Here is a 20,992-nt window from a genome sequence, read left to right as displayed (position 1 = left end):
AGGGGGGGGACAAAAGATCGGAAAAAAATGATCATACGTTTATTTTAAATAGTTGTATCTTTAGTTGTTACAAAATATTGGGATATTACTTTAATAAAGCTTTGGTCTTCGGTATGTGGTTGAGTGCCTTTTTTTTGCTTTCAGAAACAGCGGGCACATGCAGGCAGTCTGGTAACATTGGCCATTGAAATTGGTGGCGTATCCAAGAAATAGGCTATCAGAGCTTGTGATTAGTTCCGCGTTATCTTAGGTTCAGCGCATTACGAGGTCAATGAGGCACTGCTCACTTTTCCGTGGTGGTTTCGTGCGTACCTTCAGCAGTTCACATAAATTTTATATGCATTTCACAGCTCGACTAGTTCACCGAATGTGTAGATACCTTTTTGTGACTGATTTTGTTCCGGCGTGCCCTCGCCTTCAGCGACTGTGAACACGCCAGGCTAAGCAACAAGACGCTGTGCTCTACGGCTGCCAAAGCTGTATTTTCAAAGCTGCAGCTGCTGTCTAGCTGCAGTGGTATTTAACGATTGGACAACGTGAGTTTTCGAACTATTATGCTATTGCGCTCGTCAACAGTTGTCTCATAATTTCCTCTGCGAAGTTTCTTGTGCATATTGTAAGTACGTCACTTGGCTAATGAGCAACTTTGCTTCCTCAACCTTTCTTATTTTTGTTTGTTTTTTTTCTCACGTACAGTTAGTCGGACACAATAAGGCGTATGAGGAAGAGCTTTTTTCGAGGCGAGCTCAAGCTAGCACACGCCGATGATGATATCTACAGATGAGGAAATTATACAAATGATGACGACACGTTCAATTGATAAAGAAGAGTCGGTGACTGCACTCACACTAATTCCCCGTCACGCTGGAAGCGGCCTCCTGGCCGCACGAGAGACAATAATAGGAATTGCGTTGGGTATACAGTTTCAGCCGAGAAACGTGCACAATTTCTGTTTCACGACAACGGTGGTCGGAGGGAGCTTTAAGTGGTGAGACGTGGTAATTAACCGGGGACGTTTGTTCAATCACCCTATAAGGTCCTATAAAACGACTGAGGAATTTTTTACGTAAGCCGGGCACACGCACGGGAGTCTACAGAAGAACTTCGTCTCCTGGAGAAAAGGTGACAGCACGGTGAGTTGAGTCGTAGCGAGACTTGCAAGCTTCCTGAGAGATGCCGTTGTTCATTCAAGCCAGATAACGGCAGCGCTCGAGGCGAGACAAAAATTGTGCAGATAAAGGGCCTGCTGAGGTAGCAGGAGTTGAAAGGAAGGAGACGTCCAGAGTTACACTTGAACGTCTCTAAGTGTAAATCTGGATGTCTCCTGGATGGACCAGAAAATAGGGAGAAAAGCTGGTGGTGCGTTGCGTAGCTGTATTGTAGGCGAACGTTACGAATGGCAAAATGGCATCCCAGTTCGTGTGGTCAGGAAGGAAGGAAGGAAAATGGAGGGAAAAGAAAGGCAAGGAGGTTAACCAGCCTATAGGCAGCCGGTTTGCTACCCTGCGCATGGGAGAGGGATGGGGGAGATGAAAGAGAGCAGAGAGGGAAGATAGAAACAGCACATTCGGCAGCACATGCGCGCACACTCAGTCATAGTCCAGTCTTGTCTTTCGCGGTGTGTGACATTGCTGTTACAGTCGCTTGTTCAAGTCGGTGTCGCGTAGGAATTTCAACAGAGCTTTCGTCGCCTTCTGTTGCAGTGTCTTCTCTCGGGCACTTGACAGAATAGTGTCCACAGACATTTGGCTGTTGTCGATGCGCGCAAAAGCAGACGCCAGTGACTGTCTCTGGATTTCATACAATGGACAGTCACACAGGATGTGGTGTAGCGTCTCTTCGCAATGACAGGCATCGCAGAGAGCGTTGTCGGCCATTCCTATGACAAAGGAGTAAGATTTTGTAAATGCCACTCCTAGCCATAAGCGATGAAGTAGGGTGGCTCCTCTTCGATCGAGTCCAGTGGGCATGCGGAGAGCCCTCAAAGAGGACAGGTGTGTTGACGATTCGTATCGATGCTTGGTGGGCACCATAGCGAAAACGTGATTTCACGCGCAAGTCGTCGAAGATTACTGGCAACATCAGTCCTCGAAAGTGGTATGGCTTCTTCTCGTGTTCCTTCAAGGGCTGCCCGCGCGGCAGTATCGGCATGTTTGTTCCCTGTGATGCCGCAATGACTTGGCAGCCATTGAAGCGTCACATGATGCCCTTTCTCGAGTAAAGTGTGGAGAAGGCATCGAATTTTGAAAACAAGCTGTTCGTACGGGCCGCGACGCAGTGCTGAGAGCACAGATTGTAGGGCAGCCCTTGAGTCGCTGAAAATCGACCATTGTTGCGGTGGTTCCCGATTGATCACACAAAGTGCAGGCCGCAAAGCAGCTAGTTCCGCTGCTGTAGATGCCGTGGAGTGGTCAGTCCTAAAGCTGATGGTAACACCTCTTGCTGGGATAACTACTGCCCCTGACGAACACTGGTGGTTCGTGGAACCATCGGTGTATACATGTATGCTGTCTGAATATTTCTCGTGCAAAAGAAGAAGAGACAGTTGTTTCAGCACGGGCGACGAAAACTCAGATTTCCTCCGGATCCCTGGTACACTAAGATGCACTGTGGGTCGAATAAGACACCAAGATGGTATGGATGGTTTACATGCATGAGTGAAGCCCGAGGGAAGTTTATCGTTGTATTTCACGATAATTTTGGCGAACGATGCTTGGCGCCTCTCTGAAGGCAACAGTGCAAGGTGATGGCCGGGGGCACGTGCGAAGTGTCGGATGTGTGTTCTCAGGACTTCAACAACAATGTGAGTTTGTATCGGATAGTCACCAGCAATTGCAATTGCTGCTTCTGTTGACGTACATCTGGGCAGACCAAGGCACACTCTCAGCGCTTGGGCTTGTACTGCCTGTAAAATACGAACATTGGTCTTGCAGGTATTGCTAAGCACAGGCAAGCTATATCTGAGGAAACCGAGAAACAGGGCCCTGTAGAGCTCCATCATTGCGTCTACTGACATCCCCCACGTCTTTCCTGCCAGGAACTTGAACAGTTGAGAAATAGCGGTCAGGCGCTTCTTCATATAGGTCACATGCGGACTCCAACAAAGGTACCTATCAATAATGATGCCCAGAAACCGGTGGGTTTTGGCAATCATGTCCGAGAGGGTACGATGAAAGCATTCCATCAAGCCATTTGTTTGAGGATGACAAGTAGAAGTTCTTTTGTGGATGGTGTTGGCGGCGCGTAGAACCGCAGCAAAAATATAGGAAAGAAAGACCTTGCCGCGGTCACTGAGGAGAACACGTGGAGGTCCATGGCGTAAAAATATGTTACGCAGAAAAAAAATCACCTACTTCAGTGGCTGTACCAGCGTGCAGTGAGGCGATTTCCGCATAACGAGTGAGGGGTTCAACAGCCGTTACAATCCAACAGTTTCTATTGGAGGTTACGGGAAGGGGTCCGTACAAGTCTATCCCGATGATTTCGAATGGCAAAGCAGGACAAGGAAGAGGTTGTAGAAAGCCAGGAGGAGCAGTAGTGGGTCGTTTCCGCCATTGACATAAGGCACACGAAGAACATTATTTGGCAATCGCGGATGAGAGGCCAGGCCAGGTGAACCAACTGCGTATTTTCTTGTACGTTTTGTGATAGCCGAGATGCCAAGCAGCAGGATCATCGTGGAATGTCTCAAGAACCTGACGTTGTAGACAACGTGGTATAACGGGGACCCATTTGTCTCTTTTAACGTGGTAAATATAGCGATGTAAAACACCATCGTGAAGCTTCAATTGTTTCAGTTGTCGGCGAAGTCGGGCGTTCGGAGGAGTGGATGTGCCTTCTAAGCGTGCTATTGTGGAGCGGCAGTTAGGGTAAAAGCGTTGATGCGACACAAGGGTGGAAGGGTGGCCGGATCTTAGCCAACTGAGACCTGCGATGGGTAATGCTTCGATGGAAATTGGTGACGGTGGGCTATTACGGTTGGGTAAAGGGCAGCGAGAGAGAGCATGAGCATCTTGGTGCTTCTTACCAGACCTGTAGACGACATCAAAGTTCTGCTCTTGTAAGCGAAGCATCCAGCGGCCGAGGCGACCCAATAAGTTCTTTAGTGACGAAAGCCAGCACAATGCGTTGTGGTCGGTGTCAGACTGTGAAATGGCGGCCGTGGAGTAATGGACGAAGTTTTCGTACCGCTCATACAGCAGCAAGGCACTCTTATTTGGTTATTGTGTAATTTTTCTCGGCAGGAGTCAAAGCACGACTGGCATAAGCCAGATTCGACACGTTCGCGCGACACGTTCGCGCGAGCCAGCGCGACACGTTCGCGTGCGCTGTTGTCGCGCTGCAGTAGAACGGCAACGAGACCATGACCACTGGTGTCAGTGTGAAGAATTGTGGGTGCACTTGGTTTGAAGTGACATAGTACCGGGTCGGATGTCAGGGCTTGCTTCAACGCCAGGAAAGCCTTTTCACAGTCTTCGGCCAAGACGAATGTCGTGTTATTTGCGAACAGTTGATGGAGCGGAAAGGCAAGCCTTGCGAAATCACGCATGAAGCGCCGAAATTAGGATGCCAAGCCGAGAAAACTGCGCAGGTCTTTTTGACGCAACGGACAAGGAAACTCGAGGACGGCGGCAAGCTTTTGATGATCCGGTCGAATACCGTATTTGCTGACTAAGTGCCCTTGATCCTTGATCGTCTTGCTTGCGAAGGTGTAATTTTTCGTATTCATCTGTAAAACAGTTTTTGCAAGGCAACCTAGGACTTCTTCGCGACGTTGTATATGTTGCGAAAAGGTAGACGAAAACACTATGATGTCGTCTAGGTAGCATCAGCAGGTTTTCCACTTCAGGCCACGCAGTATGCTGTCGATCATACGTTCGAAGGTAGCAGGCGCGTTACAAAGTCCAAAAGGCATTACGTTAAACTCATATAGCCCATCTTGGGTGGTAAAAGCCATTTTCTCTTTGTTAGATTCGGACACTGGCATTTGCCAGTAGCGCGATCGCAGGTCAAGGCTGGAAAAATACTCAGCGCCATGCAACGAATCTAGTGCGTCATCAATTAGTGGGAGAGAGTAAACATCTTTGCACGTTATTTTGTTCGGTGTTCGGTAATCAACCCAAAAACGTACTGTTCCGTCATTCTTTTGCACCAACACAACTGACGAAGACCATGTACTCGAGGAAGGACGTATGATATTCAAGAGACAGTGGAATTTGGCGTGTTGGTATAACATTATAAAGGGTGCTTACCAGCGCAAACGACAGGGCATGAGGGGACAGGAGAAGAGACGAGACAGTGCGCTGAACTGCCAACAATTTATTTCTTGTGAAGGTATTCACTTTTATACAGTTACCAGTCGCACTAGTCATGCGCGAAACACAATGACAATGCATAAGTACATCACATTGACAAGCAAAGGAACAACTTTTCCTCATCGGTGAGCGCGACAGAAGGGGTGCTAACACAAGCATCTTTCAATGAGGAAATCTTTTCTGCCTCTATGATCTCGCGTGTGGTACGATCCCTGCATCTAGCAACAATAGAACACTCTGAAAATATTGGCCGGCAGCCACACGTGCTGCAGTGAACGGACAGCCATCCTTGTTTAGAGTGATCCACATTGTACATATGTTCCCTCAGCCTCTCATTTATACAACGACCTGTTTGACCGACGTAATACCTTCCACACGATAACAGCAGCTGATACACCATGTTACAGATGCAGTCTCTGACTTTATTTGCATTGTGAAGAAGAGGAAGTACTGCGGCGCAGAGGCAGCAGCATCGAGTGTGCAGCAGCGGCTCGAGCTCGGAAATTGCGGCTGGTGCATCGCCTTCCAAGCCTTCCAAGCATCAACCTTTCTGCTTAATATATCTCCTTTATAATTGGTGGAGCCGTGCCGGGTACCGTCCCTTACACCTTCCCGCTACCATCCTGGAACTCCGTTCTCGACGGCTACCTTCTGCTATGCCGGACGCCGATCAGCAGACGCTTCCATCTCTTCCAGCCACCTGTACAGGCAGTGTTCCTCGGCGGGAGCCTCTAATCTTCAGTGGAACAGATGACAACGACGTTGAAGATTGGCTCTCGACTTTGGAACGGGTGAGCACTTTAAACAGATGGACGGACGCGGACAAGTTGACACGCGTGTCGTTCTACCTCGCGGGTGTAGCAAGCCTTTGGCTTAGAAACCACGAGGCAGACGTCCGAACGTGGCCGCAGTTTAAAACGTCGATTGTATCAGTCTTCGATCGACCAGCCGTCCGAAAACTTCGTGCCGAGCAACATTTACGCACACGTGCACAAGAAACGGGTGAAACCTTTACAAGTTACATAGAAGACGTCGTCGATTTGTGCAGACGCGTGAACGCCGAATTGACGGAAGCTGAAAAATGTAAGCACATCCTCAAAGTGATTGATGACGACGCTTTTCGAATGCTCTTGGCGAAAAGCCCGACCACTGTTAACGACGTAATTAGCCTCTGCCAAAGCTACGATGAATTGCGGAAGCAGCGAGCTCTGACAAGACGTCCTCCAGCGCGCGATTTGGCATCGCTGTCTAGTGTGATCAGTGGTCATGACCAAGCGTCACTAATAACCGAAATGAAAGCATTTGTCCGCGAAGAAGTTGCACGACAGCTTTCCTTGGTGCCTTCCACACCAGAAGCTACCACAACTTTACCATCGTCTCTACGTGACGTCATTCAAAGAGAGGTCGCCGAGGCCTTACCAGCTGCTCGCTAACCTAATCTTGTGGCTGCTCCTCTCACCTACGCCGCGGCTGCAGCCATGCCAACTCGCAAGGCGCCTGCGCCTCCATTCCAGCCTCGCGCGAGCTATCCCCCAGCTCCAGTTCACTGGACCAGCACTAACACCACCAACCCGTGGCGCACCCTCGACAATCGCCCCATATGTTACGCTTGTCGATACCCCGGACACGTCGCAAGGTATTGCCGCCGCCGGACACATATCACCAATGAAAACCGCCGTGAGTCTTTCGTCCCGCTTGACTCCAACGCGCGATACGGTTCCTCCACTCCAATGCCACCCCGTTACCAGGACGACCACCGCCCTCGGTCGGGAAGTCTTCGCTCGCCCTCTCCACGCCGCCGCTCGCCTTCTCCTATGCGTCGACGACCCACGCCTAACGAGGAGGAAAACTAGACGACGCAGTTCCTGAGGCAAGAACTGCGCAAGTTTCGGTTTGCCCAAGTCCTCATTTGTCACCTACCAATGTCATTGATGTGTTCGTCGAAAATATCCCTACTGTCGCTCTTGTAGATACCGGTGCAGCTGTTTCTGTTATAGATGCTGGATTTTGCTGCTCAATTCGTAAGGTTACGACGCCTTTTTCCGGATTATGGCTTCGCACAGCCAGTGCTCAACCTGTTCAACAGACCGCAGTATGTACAGCCCGCGTGACAATTCAGGACGTTCTGTACACGATAGAGTTCGTGGTTCTTTCATCGTGCCCCCATAATATTATTTTGGGATGGGACTTTTTGTCGCGTCATAACGCCGTAATCGACTGTGCTAGGGCTGAGGTTGAATTTTGCTCACTGAATGACCAAGCGTCCGTCGACACCCAGTCTGCAGCTGAACTTGTCGTTAGCGATGACACCTACATCCCTCCATGCTCTTTTGCGTGTGTGGCAGTTTCATGCAGCGCCATATCCGACGGCACGGTCTTCTTCACACAATCTCCAATATTCATCGCCCGAAGAGCTCTCCCCCTGCCTTTTGCTGCTTTCGATCTTGTAGAAGGCTCAACCACAACGCCAATTTGTAATCATGAGTCGTTGTCTTTATCCCTACTTTGTGACGAGTGCCTTGGCCACGTCGAGACAATCAGTTCTTCCAGAATCATATACGTCCCCGATGAGGTGCCTTCTACCTCCGTCTGTGAACTGGCGGTCGTCTCAACGCCTGACTCCACGTCAGCAAACATATTTCAACCATTTATCGCTGCATTTGACATCTTCGCAGCGTTCACAACTCCTCACCCTTCTTGAGAGCTACCGCCATTCTTTAGATGTTGAACAAACATCTCTCGGCCATGCCTTAGCAGTAGAACACCACATCGACACTGGGTCCCACTCACCGCTGCGACAACGACCATATCGCGTGTCCGCTACAGAACGCCGCGTCATTGCTGACCAAGTAGACGACATGCTTCGCAGAGGCGTCATTCGACCTTCACCGAGCCCATGGGCGTCTCCGGTGGTTTTCGTCAAAAAGAAAGACGGTTCTATTCGTTTCTGTGTCGATTTCCGGCGATAGAACAAGATCACGCTGAAGGATGTCTATCCACTAGCGCGCATTGACGATGCTTTGGACAGTTTGCAGGGTGCCGAGTTCTTTTCCTCGTTATACCTGTGGTCAGGCTACTGGCAGGTGCCTATGGTGGAGGCCGATTGCCCCAAAACCGTTTTTGTCACGCCAGGCGGCTTATATGAATTCACCGTCATGCCCTTCGGACTTTGCAATGCACCTGCAACGTTCGAACGAAAGATGGACAACATCCTGCATGGACTAAAATGGAAGATATGCTTGTTTTACCTCGTTGATATTGTGGTCTTCGCCCCTAACTTTGACACACACTTACGTCGCCTTCAGCACGTCTTTACTTGCTTAAGTAGCGCCGGTTTGCAATTGAACCTCAAAAAATGTCGATTTGCCATGCGTCAACTGAACATTTTGTGCCACGTTGTTTCCAAGGAAGGCATCCTCCGGGATCCCGAGAAATTGCGAGCTGTTACGGCGTTTCCTAAACCTGCCACTATCAAAGAACTTCGAAGTTTCATCGGTTTGTATTCGTATTTCCGGTGATTCGTCCGAAACTTCGCGTCTATTATATAACCTCTCACGTAACTTTTCAGCAGCTGTAAAGACCTCTTATCGTGGTCCCCTGCCTGCGACGAGGCTTTCACCACCTTGCGACGGCTTCTGACGACGCCACTGATTCTACGCCATTTCGACCCTGAAGCTCCAACTGAAATTCACACCGACGCCAGTGGTGTAGGCCTGGGTGCTGTGCTCGCACAGCGTAAACAGGAGCATCAGTATTACGTCGTGGCATACGCAAGTCGCACACTTACCAAGGCTGAGACAACTACAGCGTCACAGAAAAGGAGTGCTTCGCCATTGTGTGGGCCCTTGGATAGTTTCGCCCATATCTATATGGTCGTTCTTTTGACGTCGTGACCGACCACCACGCGCCGTGCTGGTTTTTGACGTTAAAAGACCCCTATAGCCGCCTCGCTCGCTTGGCGTTGAAAATTCAAGATTACGACATACGCGTGGTTTATCGGTCAGGACGGAAGCATGCTGACGCCGACGCCCTTTCCCGATCCCCCCTGTCCCAGAATGCCACAGCTGACTCCGCTTGCGATTCCACATTGTCATCGCTTGACTTTGACACCATTGCTAATGAACAACGCGATGACCCGTGGACTGCGTCTCTCCTTAATCATCTCTCCGACACTTCTGAACTCCCAAAGACGCGAACGCTTCGGCGCCAAGTTCCACACTTCTCAATATGTAACACGCTTCTCTATCGACGCAACTACTCACCAGAGGGACGCAAGTGGCTGCTCGTCGTTCCTCGAACCCTGAGGTTGCACATTTGTTCCTCTTTCCACGCTGACCCTCAATGTGGCCACGCAGGAGTCTTCAAGACCTATGAAAGGCTTCGACAACGCTACTACTGGCGTGGTATGTATACCTTCGTCCGCAACTTCGTCCGCTCTTGTGCCGAATGTCAGCACCGAAAATCTCCACCACATGCCTCTGCCGGTAAACTGCAGCTTTTACCATGCCCTTCCCGACCCTTCGAACGGGTTGAAGTAGATATTTATGGGCCACTTTCTTGACTCCGACTGGCAACAGGTGGATAATAGTTGCTATCGACCACCTAACGCGCTATGCTGAGACCGCTGCTCTTCAAACGGCTACAGCACAGGAGGTTGCCACTTTCCTACTGCGGCATTGTGTGTTGCATCATTGAGGCCCTCAAGAACTCCTCAGTGACCGTGGCCGCGCCTTCTTGTCCGAGGTCATTGAAACATTGCTCGCTGAGTGTTCTATTGTACATCGCACATGTACCGCGTACCACCCTCAAACCAATGGAACTACCGAGCGCTTTATTCGTACTCTCGGTGACATGCTATCTATGTATGTGACGCCTGACCACTAAAACTGGGGCTTAGTCCTCCCATTCATTACATACGCCTATAATACGGCAACGCAAGCGACAACAGGCTTCTCCCCTTTTACCTCCTCTACGGCCGTCGCCCCTCCCACACCATTGACACCATTCTGCCCTATCGACCGGACGCGTCCGAGTGCCTACCGATTTTGGACGCCGCCAAACATGCAGAAAATGCCGCCAGTTAGCTCGTCGCTTTACCTGCGATGACCAAAACAGGCAAAAAGCAATTCATCATGCCCAGACCTCAACTCCCGTTTTTCTTCCGGGTGCTCTTGTATGCCTATCAGTGCCGCATCGCACACCTGGGCTCTCTTCCAAACTTCTGCCAAAGTACGATGGGTCATATCGTATTCTCAAACAAACTTCGCCAGTAAACTACCTCATTGAGCCTCTTACACCACCATCATACTTGCGACGTCGCAACCGCGAGGTTGTACACGTCCAGAGGCTCAAGCAGTACCACGGTTCAACGCCGCCTGCACAGGACTAAGTCGCCAGGATGGCTCCTTTTTTCTCCGTGGGGCCATTGTAAATAAGAGGAAGTACTCCGGCGCAGAGGCAGCAGCATCGAGTGTGCAGCAGCGGCTCGAGCTTGGAAATTGCGGCTGGTGCATCGCCTTGCAAGCCTTCCAAGCATCAACCTTTCTGCTTAATAAATCTCCTTTATACATGTTTTGTAGTGCAACCGAGGGTAGGTGTGGATGGAGGAACGGACAGCTTGCACAGGCGACTCAATTTTTGAGGGGCCGTAAAGACCACCTTCACATTAACTCGCTGTGCCACTTTCTTAAGATTGTGCGCTATCTTGTGCATATATGGAACCACGGCGAAAGCCTGTCTAGCTGTGACAGGTGGGACTGCATTATCTGTTCCTTCGGCCTTAAGTTCTTGCAGCAGGCCTTCGGCAACGGATACTTGCACGTGGTCGGGGTAACCAGCCGACGTCAGCCTTGAAGATTGCTCAACAAAGCTTTCTGTAATCTTCTACACACATGATTTTCGCAAGGCATTCATAAAGCAAGATTTTGCAATACCTCGCTTAACTAACTTAGAATGCGCGGAATGAAATGGCAAAACAGGCTTATTTCCACGCGGTTGATACCTCCAGCAAGTGCGTCCATTATTCAGGAAGAGCTTAAAGTCAAGGAACCTGATTTCACATTCTAAGAAAGTTCACGAGTAAGCTCAAACGCTTTCGGCAAAAGCGAGATACATGACCCCTATAGCAGCATTATTAACAGATTGGGCGTTGAGGACGCGTCATGGCGTAATACGGCTTTGGGCGCATCGGTGGTGACACTGACGCCACAGGTACATGTCCACCTGGCGTAGCCGCTGGGATAGTGGTGTGGGTGCTGAGAGCGCCACGGCTTCTGCGTGCGTTGGTACCTGACGAGGTCTGGATTTGGCGGAACAAGGTGAATGTGGCGCACATGCAATCTCTTGCCAAATGATGTCTCGCAAGTTGGTTGGAGCTGAGGCTAAAGTAGATGGTAAGGCGCAGGAAGAGCAGCGCCCATGAAGCTCCAGGGCACGGATGTCGAAGGCCGCAGGAAGACGAATGTCTGAGGCATCGTGACAAAGACGAAGAGACTGGAGTTCTTCTAGTCTCTGGAAAATGGTGGTCACATCTTGAGTCGCCGTAGGGTTTTGAATGCGACGGCATTTATGCCTTTGATAATATGGCGTATTTGGTCGCTTTGAGGCATAGCTTATTTTAAACGCTTGCACAAGGCAAGAACATTCTCAATGTACGAGGTGTATCATTCACCCACCAGCTGAATGCGTTCAGGAAGCTTCTTCCTTGCCGCTTCAGCGCGGACACTGGGGGAACCGAAAATCTGACGGAGCTGCCGTGCGAACGTGTCCCAGTTGGGGAGATCTTGGAGGTGCTCCAAAACCAGGTTTTGGCAACATCAGTTAGGTAGAAACGGACCGTACGCAACTTGTGTAGAGTATCCCACCTGTTCAACTCGCTGACGATGTCATAGCTGTGTAGCCTTTTTTAAAGTCATCCCCTTTGAGACCCGAGAATACTGGCGGATCACGCTGGTGGCTGTAGATGGCCAGGGTCGACGGCGGAGGCTGCACTGGGCTTGTGGTGTTGGATGGACCAGGATTGTCTCGCACTGCCTTGGCAGGTGGTAGTAGACGATTACCCGAGCGGAGCTCCAGTGGTAACGTGCGAGAGGACTTGGTGATCGAGAAGCACCTCCACAACTTCTGAGGAAGAGCTTTTTTCGTGGAGAGCTCGAGCTGGCACACACCGATCATGATATCTACAGATAAGGAAATTATACAAAAGATGACACAACAAATTGATAAAGAAGAGTCGGTGACTTCGCTCACAGGCGCAATAAAATCGCGTATTAAAAGCACGTAGCAGGTCAGCAATTAGAAAAAAATTGTAATTTCGTGCCATGTAGGGCAAATGCGTGACGTCGCTTCCGCTTCCGGTTGTGACGTCATATTTTACATTTATTTTTTTATTCTTCCCTGTTAGTTGTACCCTCCTGGCGTAGATGGCGACGGTAGCAAGGAGTCGCCGACTACTGGATTCATGGGCACTTTATGGAAGTTACGCTACCAGTTTACATATACCTTGCCGTGTTCCTCAATATTTCACGCCTCATTGTCCCGAACGAATAGAGTTTGATACTGCTGCACTTGAGAAACGAGATTTTAGCCGTTGTGATGAGTGAAGAAAACGACAACGCCCGAAGTGCGGGGCAAGGCCCGTGTAATGTGCGCGTGAGTGTGAGCGAATCAGCTGATGACCTGTGGTGGCCCATAGAGGTAGCGTGCCACGATTGGGCCACGTGTGACCATTACGTGGCAGTAAGCTTTGTGGCTGGGGACGAGCCGAAGCAGCGGCAGACGGGAGACAGCGGGCCGAAGCGTCGGACGCAGGCGATCCAGGTTCCGGCCAGGGAACGCGGCCGTCCACGCTGCTGCCGTCCAACCACCAGCTCGGGCGGCATTGCCGGCACGAGTACTGCATCTCGGGGCACGGCCTGGCCTGCTGTTCTCTTCCTTGCCGAGGGCTTCGCGGATCTCGGCGAGGCGTCTCCACGGTCAGCCGTTCGGTCGCAGACACGGTCGCAGGTTCAGTCCCAGCCCATGGCAAGCAATTTTTTCGTCCACCCTCATTTCTTCTCATTTGCATTACATTTACTATATTTAGTGTCCCCTCTACTTTTTATGACATTATGGTAGGTTAGTTCTCATTAATATCATGTATAGCAAAGAAAAATGAATCCTCAAAATTTTTACTTCTTTCTTTCAACCAAGCCATGTGATTTGTCCATTGTGCAATACTGACTAACACACAAGCACTAACATGTCTTGTGGGTTCATTCATCTGCAGTATCCATCAAGAAAACAGCACTGGAGTTCTAAAAATGAAAGAGTCTCTCCACAGGGAATTAAAGTTCATTGTGTTTGAGAGCTCCCTTCATGAACTGCTCCATGTGAGGCCAAGCAGTTGGCAACCTGAAATTCAGCGTTATGGGAACTCTGGTCGTTGTAGAGGTGGTGTGCGAGCAACTGCACAGGCTCCCGTGGAGAAGCCAGCCACTTGTTCGGGGTAGTGGAGCTGGAGCCGGCAACTTTCTCCTGGCCGCTGGCATGCTCTACTATAGCTGCGTGGTGGCTGCAACCATCCAATGCCTTGGTGCTCAAGTCATCACAGAATGCGCCTTCTACAACTACCAGAGGGCGTACTTGCTCCCTGCAGTAAAACAAGTGCACTTATTGATCAACATCTAAATATAACTATAGCAAGACTTATAGGCATATTGGGCAGCGTGAACACAAATGCTTATACTTCTCTTGCATTACAAGTGAATCTTATTTTTTAACATAATTTCGCCATAGATTTACGCATAGCAAAGCATTTTCTTCCTTCTGTATATTTTTGTCAATGTTATTTAAATTCAGAACGTGAAATCATTTTGTATTAAACTTTTACAACATTGGCCAATCTGATTTTATGGTTGCAATGCGAAAGAAAAGACTAATAATTTTGCATACTAATATTGAAATGTAGAAACCGGTAATCTGGAAAAAAACATAGTGTACAAACAGTTTTAGCATACTGCCTTATTAATCTTACAGTGTATTACGAATACTCATGATAGAACTGAGTTGAAGTTGGTGAGCTTGTACAGTGGTAAAAATGTAGCAGTGGTGGAATATTCGTGGGCATGTCGACATGAAACATCATTGCTATTATACCAGGCCCCGGAAACTCGGCGCTAGTTTCAGTTTCAAGGAACATGCACGCTCGTAGCAGTTGCTGGACATCCTAAGATCTGGTTGAACGGAGTGAGCTTGATGTGAATGTTCGCAATTATTGATCATCAGAAGTTTTTACAAACAAAAAATTGTATGCCCGGTAAAGAACATCTCTTTTGTTTATGTGTGTTTTCTTATTCTTTATTATTCCTTTTAGCTACTTTAGTTTTGGAAACTAGTTCTAGTTATTTATCGAAATTAGAACTAGTTTGCAAAAGTAAAAGTAGCTAAAACTATGTAGCCAAGCCAACTCGAATTCAAGCCTTTCAATAAACGCGTTTTCTCAAGAGGAGCTTGGACGCCATCTTCACCAATTAGTCAAGTGACACTGCACTCAGTCCAGTCAGGCTTGCGGAGAACTGGGTTTACTCATATGTACTCATGCAAAATCACAACTCGCTCCAATAATTGGTCCAAGTTCTTATGCTGACCCGATGCTTTTAGAAAACACTGGAAAACCTTCGCGAAGCTAGAAATTTCGGGTTAGCACACCGCAAAGCCACAAAAAACATGTGTTGCCCGAATAAGCCATCTTCGACGAATTCATGGTTTACTTGTTCAGCATAGCTAACTGTCGTTCATTCTCTGCCCGCCACAACTTGCCGTCTTTATCTTTCCCGTTGTTGACACGGTAACCAACCGAGATAACTGAGCGAGATCCAGCTTCTAATATCGCTGAGCGAGAGGGAATAAGAAGCGGAGGCAAGTGCTGCGAATTCAAGTAAATCATTTTCCGCACTAAGTAAACATTCGACAGAAGCCTGTCTGGTTGGGTATGAAACTGAGAGATGATTTAGACTTTCATACCCAAACAGACAGACTTCTGTCGAATGTTTACTTTCAGGTCAATCAGTCAAGACTTCGGACACGATACAATGCAGCTCGTCCAGCGCTACATACGCATTAAGGAAGGCATCTCAGTCTTCACATCTAATCTCGACTTCAGCCACACCTGCAAAGAAAGGAAAGTCGTTCCTCAAAAGCCTGCGCTTAAAACGACCTGTCCAGACACTCGAGGGCTTGGAAGTCGTCATGAGAGCCGAACAAAGACTGATCAACGCCCGCCTTCTTGAAATTAACGCCTCTCTACGGAAGAAATAACTAGAAATGCTCTTCGCCAAGCGTCAACTTGAGCACTGCCTCCTTGAGTTGATGTCTGTGGTCGACGCATTCGCGGACTCCATTGCGGCATCGACAGCAAAAAAGCTCCGGACCACTCAGGATAAGAAACTCTCCCACCTGTTGCACCGAAGTTTCACCCAAAACACCCGAAAATTCCAGGTTTGTCACCAATATTTCGTCTCGTCAACTGACTGATCGGGAAACTTATGTCCTGTCAAAGGGACATGGCTATAACATGTCAACGACGCCCTGTCTACCGAAACTTGTCGCGGCTGTAGAGGAAGCCGTCCAAAGCGTAAGGCCGGGCACCAGAGAATAAATTAGGCTGAAATCAATTGGGATCCTTTCGAAATTACCGTCACAAAGAAAAAAGAACTTGACCACGAAGGAGAACCAGGCACTTCGGGAACTCCGACGGGATCGAAGCATTCTCATTTTGCCCGCTGACAAGGGCAATTCGACGGTGGTGTTGAACAGCGGGGACTACGATCGGAAGGTTTCTGCTCTTTTAGAAAGGGACGCATACACGCAGCTAGTAAAGGACCCAACGAAGCAAACCCAGACACAGCTAAACAAGCTACTCGCGGAAATTTTCCAGCATTACTCGGACCTCAGAACACTTTACCTGCGACTATTCAACCGTAATGAACGCGCACCGAGTTTTCATGGACTACCAAAAATTCACAAGCTTGGCGTCCCCCTCCGATCAATTGTAGACTTCACTTCCTCCCCTTGCCATTCCCTTTCAAAATTTTCTACACCAAATCTTCGCCCCAATAACCCGGAAGACACCAACTCATGTCCATGACACTAGCCACTTCGTGCAGCTAGCGTCAAATGTGAGCATCGGCGATGACGAGAGCATGGTCTCATTTGACGTCATTTCATTGTTCACCAACGTGCCAGTTCCCTTAGCTGTCTCCGCTGCCCGTGCTGCACTTGAGGAGGACGCTAGCGTGAGTGAAAGGACTCCCTTGGCGGTTGACGAGCTTTGTCGTCTACTGGAGTTCTGCCTCTTCAGTACGTACTTCTCCAAGAAAGGAACTATTTTCAGGCAGAACAGTAGAACCGCGATGGGAGCTTCCATCTCCGTGACGATGGCAAACCTGACCATGGTGTACATAGAAGAGAAAGCACTCAGCGCCTTCTCGCCGCGACCAAAGCTTTTTCTGCGTTATATGGACAATTGCTTTAGCGTCATTAAGATGGCTGAAGTTGAAACCTTCAGACAACACCTAAATTCCGTGCGCCCAGCCATACAATTCACGACCGAATGTGAAAGCGACCACTGCCTGTCCTTTCTCGACGTCCAGGCGGCGAGAAAGTGCAACGGGCTTGAATTCTCTGTTGATAGGAATCCAACGCACACTGGCCGCTACCTTTAATTTGATTCTTCCCACATGGCATGTCACAAGGCCTCGGTTTTCACCACGCTACTCGAGGGAGCTAAAATTTATGTTCTTTTGACACCGAGCGAAAGAAAGGGGAGGCCCGCGTAATTGCTGACCTCAGAAAAAACGGATACCCAAAAAACTTCATTCGAGTCTCCACCCGCCGTGTAGAGCAAAAGAGGATACGAAAACACCAAAGAACCTCAATGGGCAGCCCCCCGAAACGCGTACCGGTTCCATACGGTCATGGAATTGGCGAGATGTTAGCGCGGATCTTCAGGAAGGTTGTTGTTAGTGGTTCATGAGGAAAAGGAAGAAGGCAACTAATTTCTGTCTGCCAGGAAGGAAGTGGTTCACATCGCGCACGTGCCTTCGTGTACTCTGGGCCGCCTCCTCCCCCACCCGAAAGACCAGCCAACAATGAACACGCGCCCCGGTGTCGTTTACAAAATTCCGTGTGCCAAGTGCCCCTCGTCGTATATCGGCGAGACGAAAAACCTACCGGAAAGACTGAAGCAACACGCCAACGATGTGGGGAAGTTCTACAAAGAGCGCAGAGCAGTCACTGAACATGCTGAGACGTTGGATCACAAAATAAATTTCGAAGCGACGGCCATCCTTGAAAGCGAGCTTAACTGGAGGAGAAGGTTGTTACTCGAATCGTGGCACATACAGAGGAGAACCCATAATATCAACTGCTCTCTCGGAACCCTTCTCTCAGTGTATTCACATGGACTGCGCTCCACGACAAAGCAAGCGAGAGGGGGGGGGGGGGGGGTTCATTAACCACCCCGCGAGTGCTTTGAAGACAACGCTGCTAAGTAGCCTCCACAGTCACCCCTGAGGAAGGAACCAAGGCGGTTCCGAAACGTCGGGTTTCTTCAAAACTTTTGGTTGGAGTGTGAATCATCTCTCATGTTTTGACATTACAAACAAGCGTGGACCCAAATACTTTAGCTAGAGAGATTGCTCTCAGAAAACCTCTTCTTATTTTACAGTTTACTATAACAAACAGAGCTGACAGCAAAATTTCTGTCATCTGAGTTCTCTTATGCTATCACATTAAAAGCAAGTCCCTGTACTGCACATGAAATTCCAATATCTGACAATGTAGGTTAAATAAGGTAAATGATTGGGCATGTAATCTGAGGGTTGTAGGTTTGGCTACTGCAGGTACAAGGTTGTCTGTTTGTCTTTGTTTTTTTTCACACTTATGTCACAATTACTACCACTATACAAATAAAAGAGAACAATTAACATACTTTATACCTTCCTTGGCTTCTGTATCAGCTAGTTTTCAATTATTTTATATAAGGAGGCTTGAAGGTGACCCTCTACTTTCTGTAATGTCACCACTGCAGAGGAGCTTTCAGCTGGTGCAGCTAGTAATAACAGTTGAAACAAGAGGTGCGCGTCTGATAAGGAGTGTTGGCCATTAACTGAACAGATGTGCTTCTAATAAACTGTGGCACTTCGGATGACAAGCAATGGCAAGGTAATAGTTAAAAAAAGATTCTTCTGAACAAGCATGCAACAAATATATGCTAAAAGCAGAGCCTGAAGGGAAATGTAAGGTTGTAACCATGCCACAGCATGTGTGCTTTTCATGTTAGTGGTCGTTACAAGCTGCAACAGAAAAATTTTCTTGATTTTCACGGTAACTCCTCCCCCCCCCCACAAATAATGGATTAATATCATTCATAAGGTAGGTTGACCTACCATCAAGCAAATATGGTAATTACTTTTATCTTGCAATGTGTTCTGATATGATAGTGACTTTGTCTCTCTTCACCATGCAGGCTATGTTAAGAGCTGTTGGAACATGCCATGGACCTCCATGAACTCTCTTCACATAAGGAGAGCTCTACAAGCGATGAGGCAGCAAATCCGTGGCATACATCTCTCTCCTATGAATGGCTATCTAAAGAGGAGCTCATTGCTCATAGGCGCACATGCTTTCCAACACCATCGACCTCGAATCAGTGGCATGCATTTATTTTGATGATGTTGGTTCGGCTTCAATGCCCCAAAACAGGGATGCAATAACAACGAGGTATGCTGTAGTGAAGGGGGCAGAAAATTCCGGTCACATGATGTTCTTCAACATGTACCTAAATCTAAGTACACGACTTCAACCATTTTCGCCTCCACTGAAAGTGCAGCCGCCATGGCCGAGACTTGATGCAGCTTCCTTCGAGTTATCAGTTCAGTACCATGACAACTAGACCACCGTGGCGGGTAGTGGCGAATACTTAGCACAGCATCAAAAGCTTACCGTCAAACTGGCACCAAATCTGTTTTCACGTGTTTGTGCTGTTGCTGGCAGCACACAGACAGCCACTGTATGAATCGAGCGAGAGAGCTTCACTGGATTAAAGCAACGTTGAAAGGTCAGTGAAACAGAGAGAATGCAACCATAGAGATAGAGACGACACAGTTGAACGCTTCTCACACTGGTGAATGGGGCAATGTCAAAAGGACTGTTAAGCAAAGAGAATGCAACCATAGGGATGACGCAGCTGAAGTCTTCTGACACAAGTGCGATAGAACAAGCCTTCTTGGCAGCTGGGCAACTATGCAATCATGACTAATTTGTGAAAAGTTCTGTCAATTGTAGTTTTAAGGTGTGTGCTATATGACTGGCAGAACACAGAGAGCCATTTGGTGAATTGAGCAAGAGTGCCAGATTTGACTAAAGAAACTGCCTTCTTGGCAGCCCGGAAACAATGCAGCCATGATTGCTTTTTGTGAAGTGCCATCAAATGGTATTTTTACATGTGTGCTACGGCTAGCAGCACATAAAGAGCCACTTTGTGAATAGAGCGAGAGAGCTACGTCTTATTTTCGCGTCTGTGGGCTACGGGAAGTAGCCCAAACAGAGCTAGATCTACTTGAGATGGCTTCACAAGTTTGACAGAAGGACTAGATAGGAGTATATGAGGAATGCCGCTCGTTTTTTGTTTGGGTGAGTCTTCTGTTTGGCAAATGCTTCTGGTTACAATTGCGCACCTACTTTTCAACGGTTGACTATTGAAATAGTCTGCGATTACCATCATAAGCGATGCGATAATCAAGCACGACATAATGTTTTCATTCAACCTAAAGAACATGAATGTGGAAATCATTTATGCACGGATATCTTTGATGCGTAGTTGAAAGCATGGGCAGCTTGCAGTTTAATTTCAAGTTAGGATATAAAGGCTTTCACGTGCGCACAGAAATATATCGGAAGCCCACGTAACCGGCTGACGGGAACTGCTTCCGGATGGCGGTGACAACGCACGCCGGTAATACAAGTCTGTTGCATCGCCTAAGCCTGCCAAATTTATCGCGTGATGTAGCGGTTCGCGAGAAAGCGATATTTTCTGGAAGAAGGCATAAGAAGACGTTGCTGGAACTGAAACTTCAATTCTTTTGTTTCTTTGATACACTATTATCTATTACCTGAGCATTTCTCTTTCAACCGCGACGACGTTCTGCAGCACGCTGCACCAAGGAGTTCAGGCACAGGCTTCGGAACTCTTCGTACCGAGTTATGCAGCATACCGGACTTTCCCGAACAATTTACCGTATCTCGCGACAGCAGACTTGTTCAAGGGCCGTTGGCATCACTCTAAAGCCCGCAGTCGCACCTGCATTCGCGAAAATCAGCCTATTTTATTGTTTTCATTGACACCGCACAACCACCGCGAAATGAAAGACAATGACGAAATTGTTTCTACGCTTGTGATTACGCAGCACAACGTCAGAGTTTCACGTGCGACACGCGAGGACGAACAAGTATCGAAAAAAAAACTGCTTCAATCATTTACACTTACCTGTGATTGTTGACATCGTCATGGAAGTTCGATGAGTCAGGTGGCAGCGGATCACTGCTGTCATCCTCGGCACGAAGAGCCGGATCGCGAGACGGTGTGTCGCCGTATGGTTCGAAAAGCATTTCATCACTCATTCGGCGCAAACGCCCTT

This window comes from Rhipicephalus microplus, chromosome 5 (assembly GCF_043290135.1).
Source record: "Rhipicephalus microplus isolate Deutch F79 chromosome 5, USDA_Rmic, whole genome shotgun sequence".
NCBI classification, from domain to species: Eukaryota; Metazoa; Arthropoda; class Arachnida; order Ixodida; family Ixodidae; genus Rhipicephalus; species Rhipicephalus microplus.
This window is presented reverse-complemented; position numbering follows the sequence as displayed.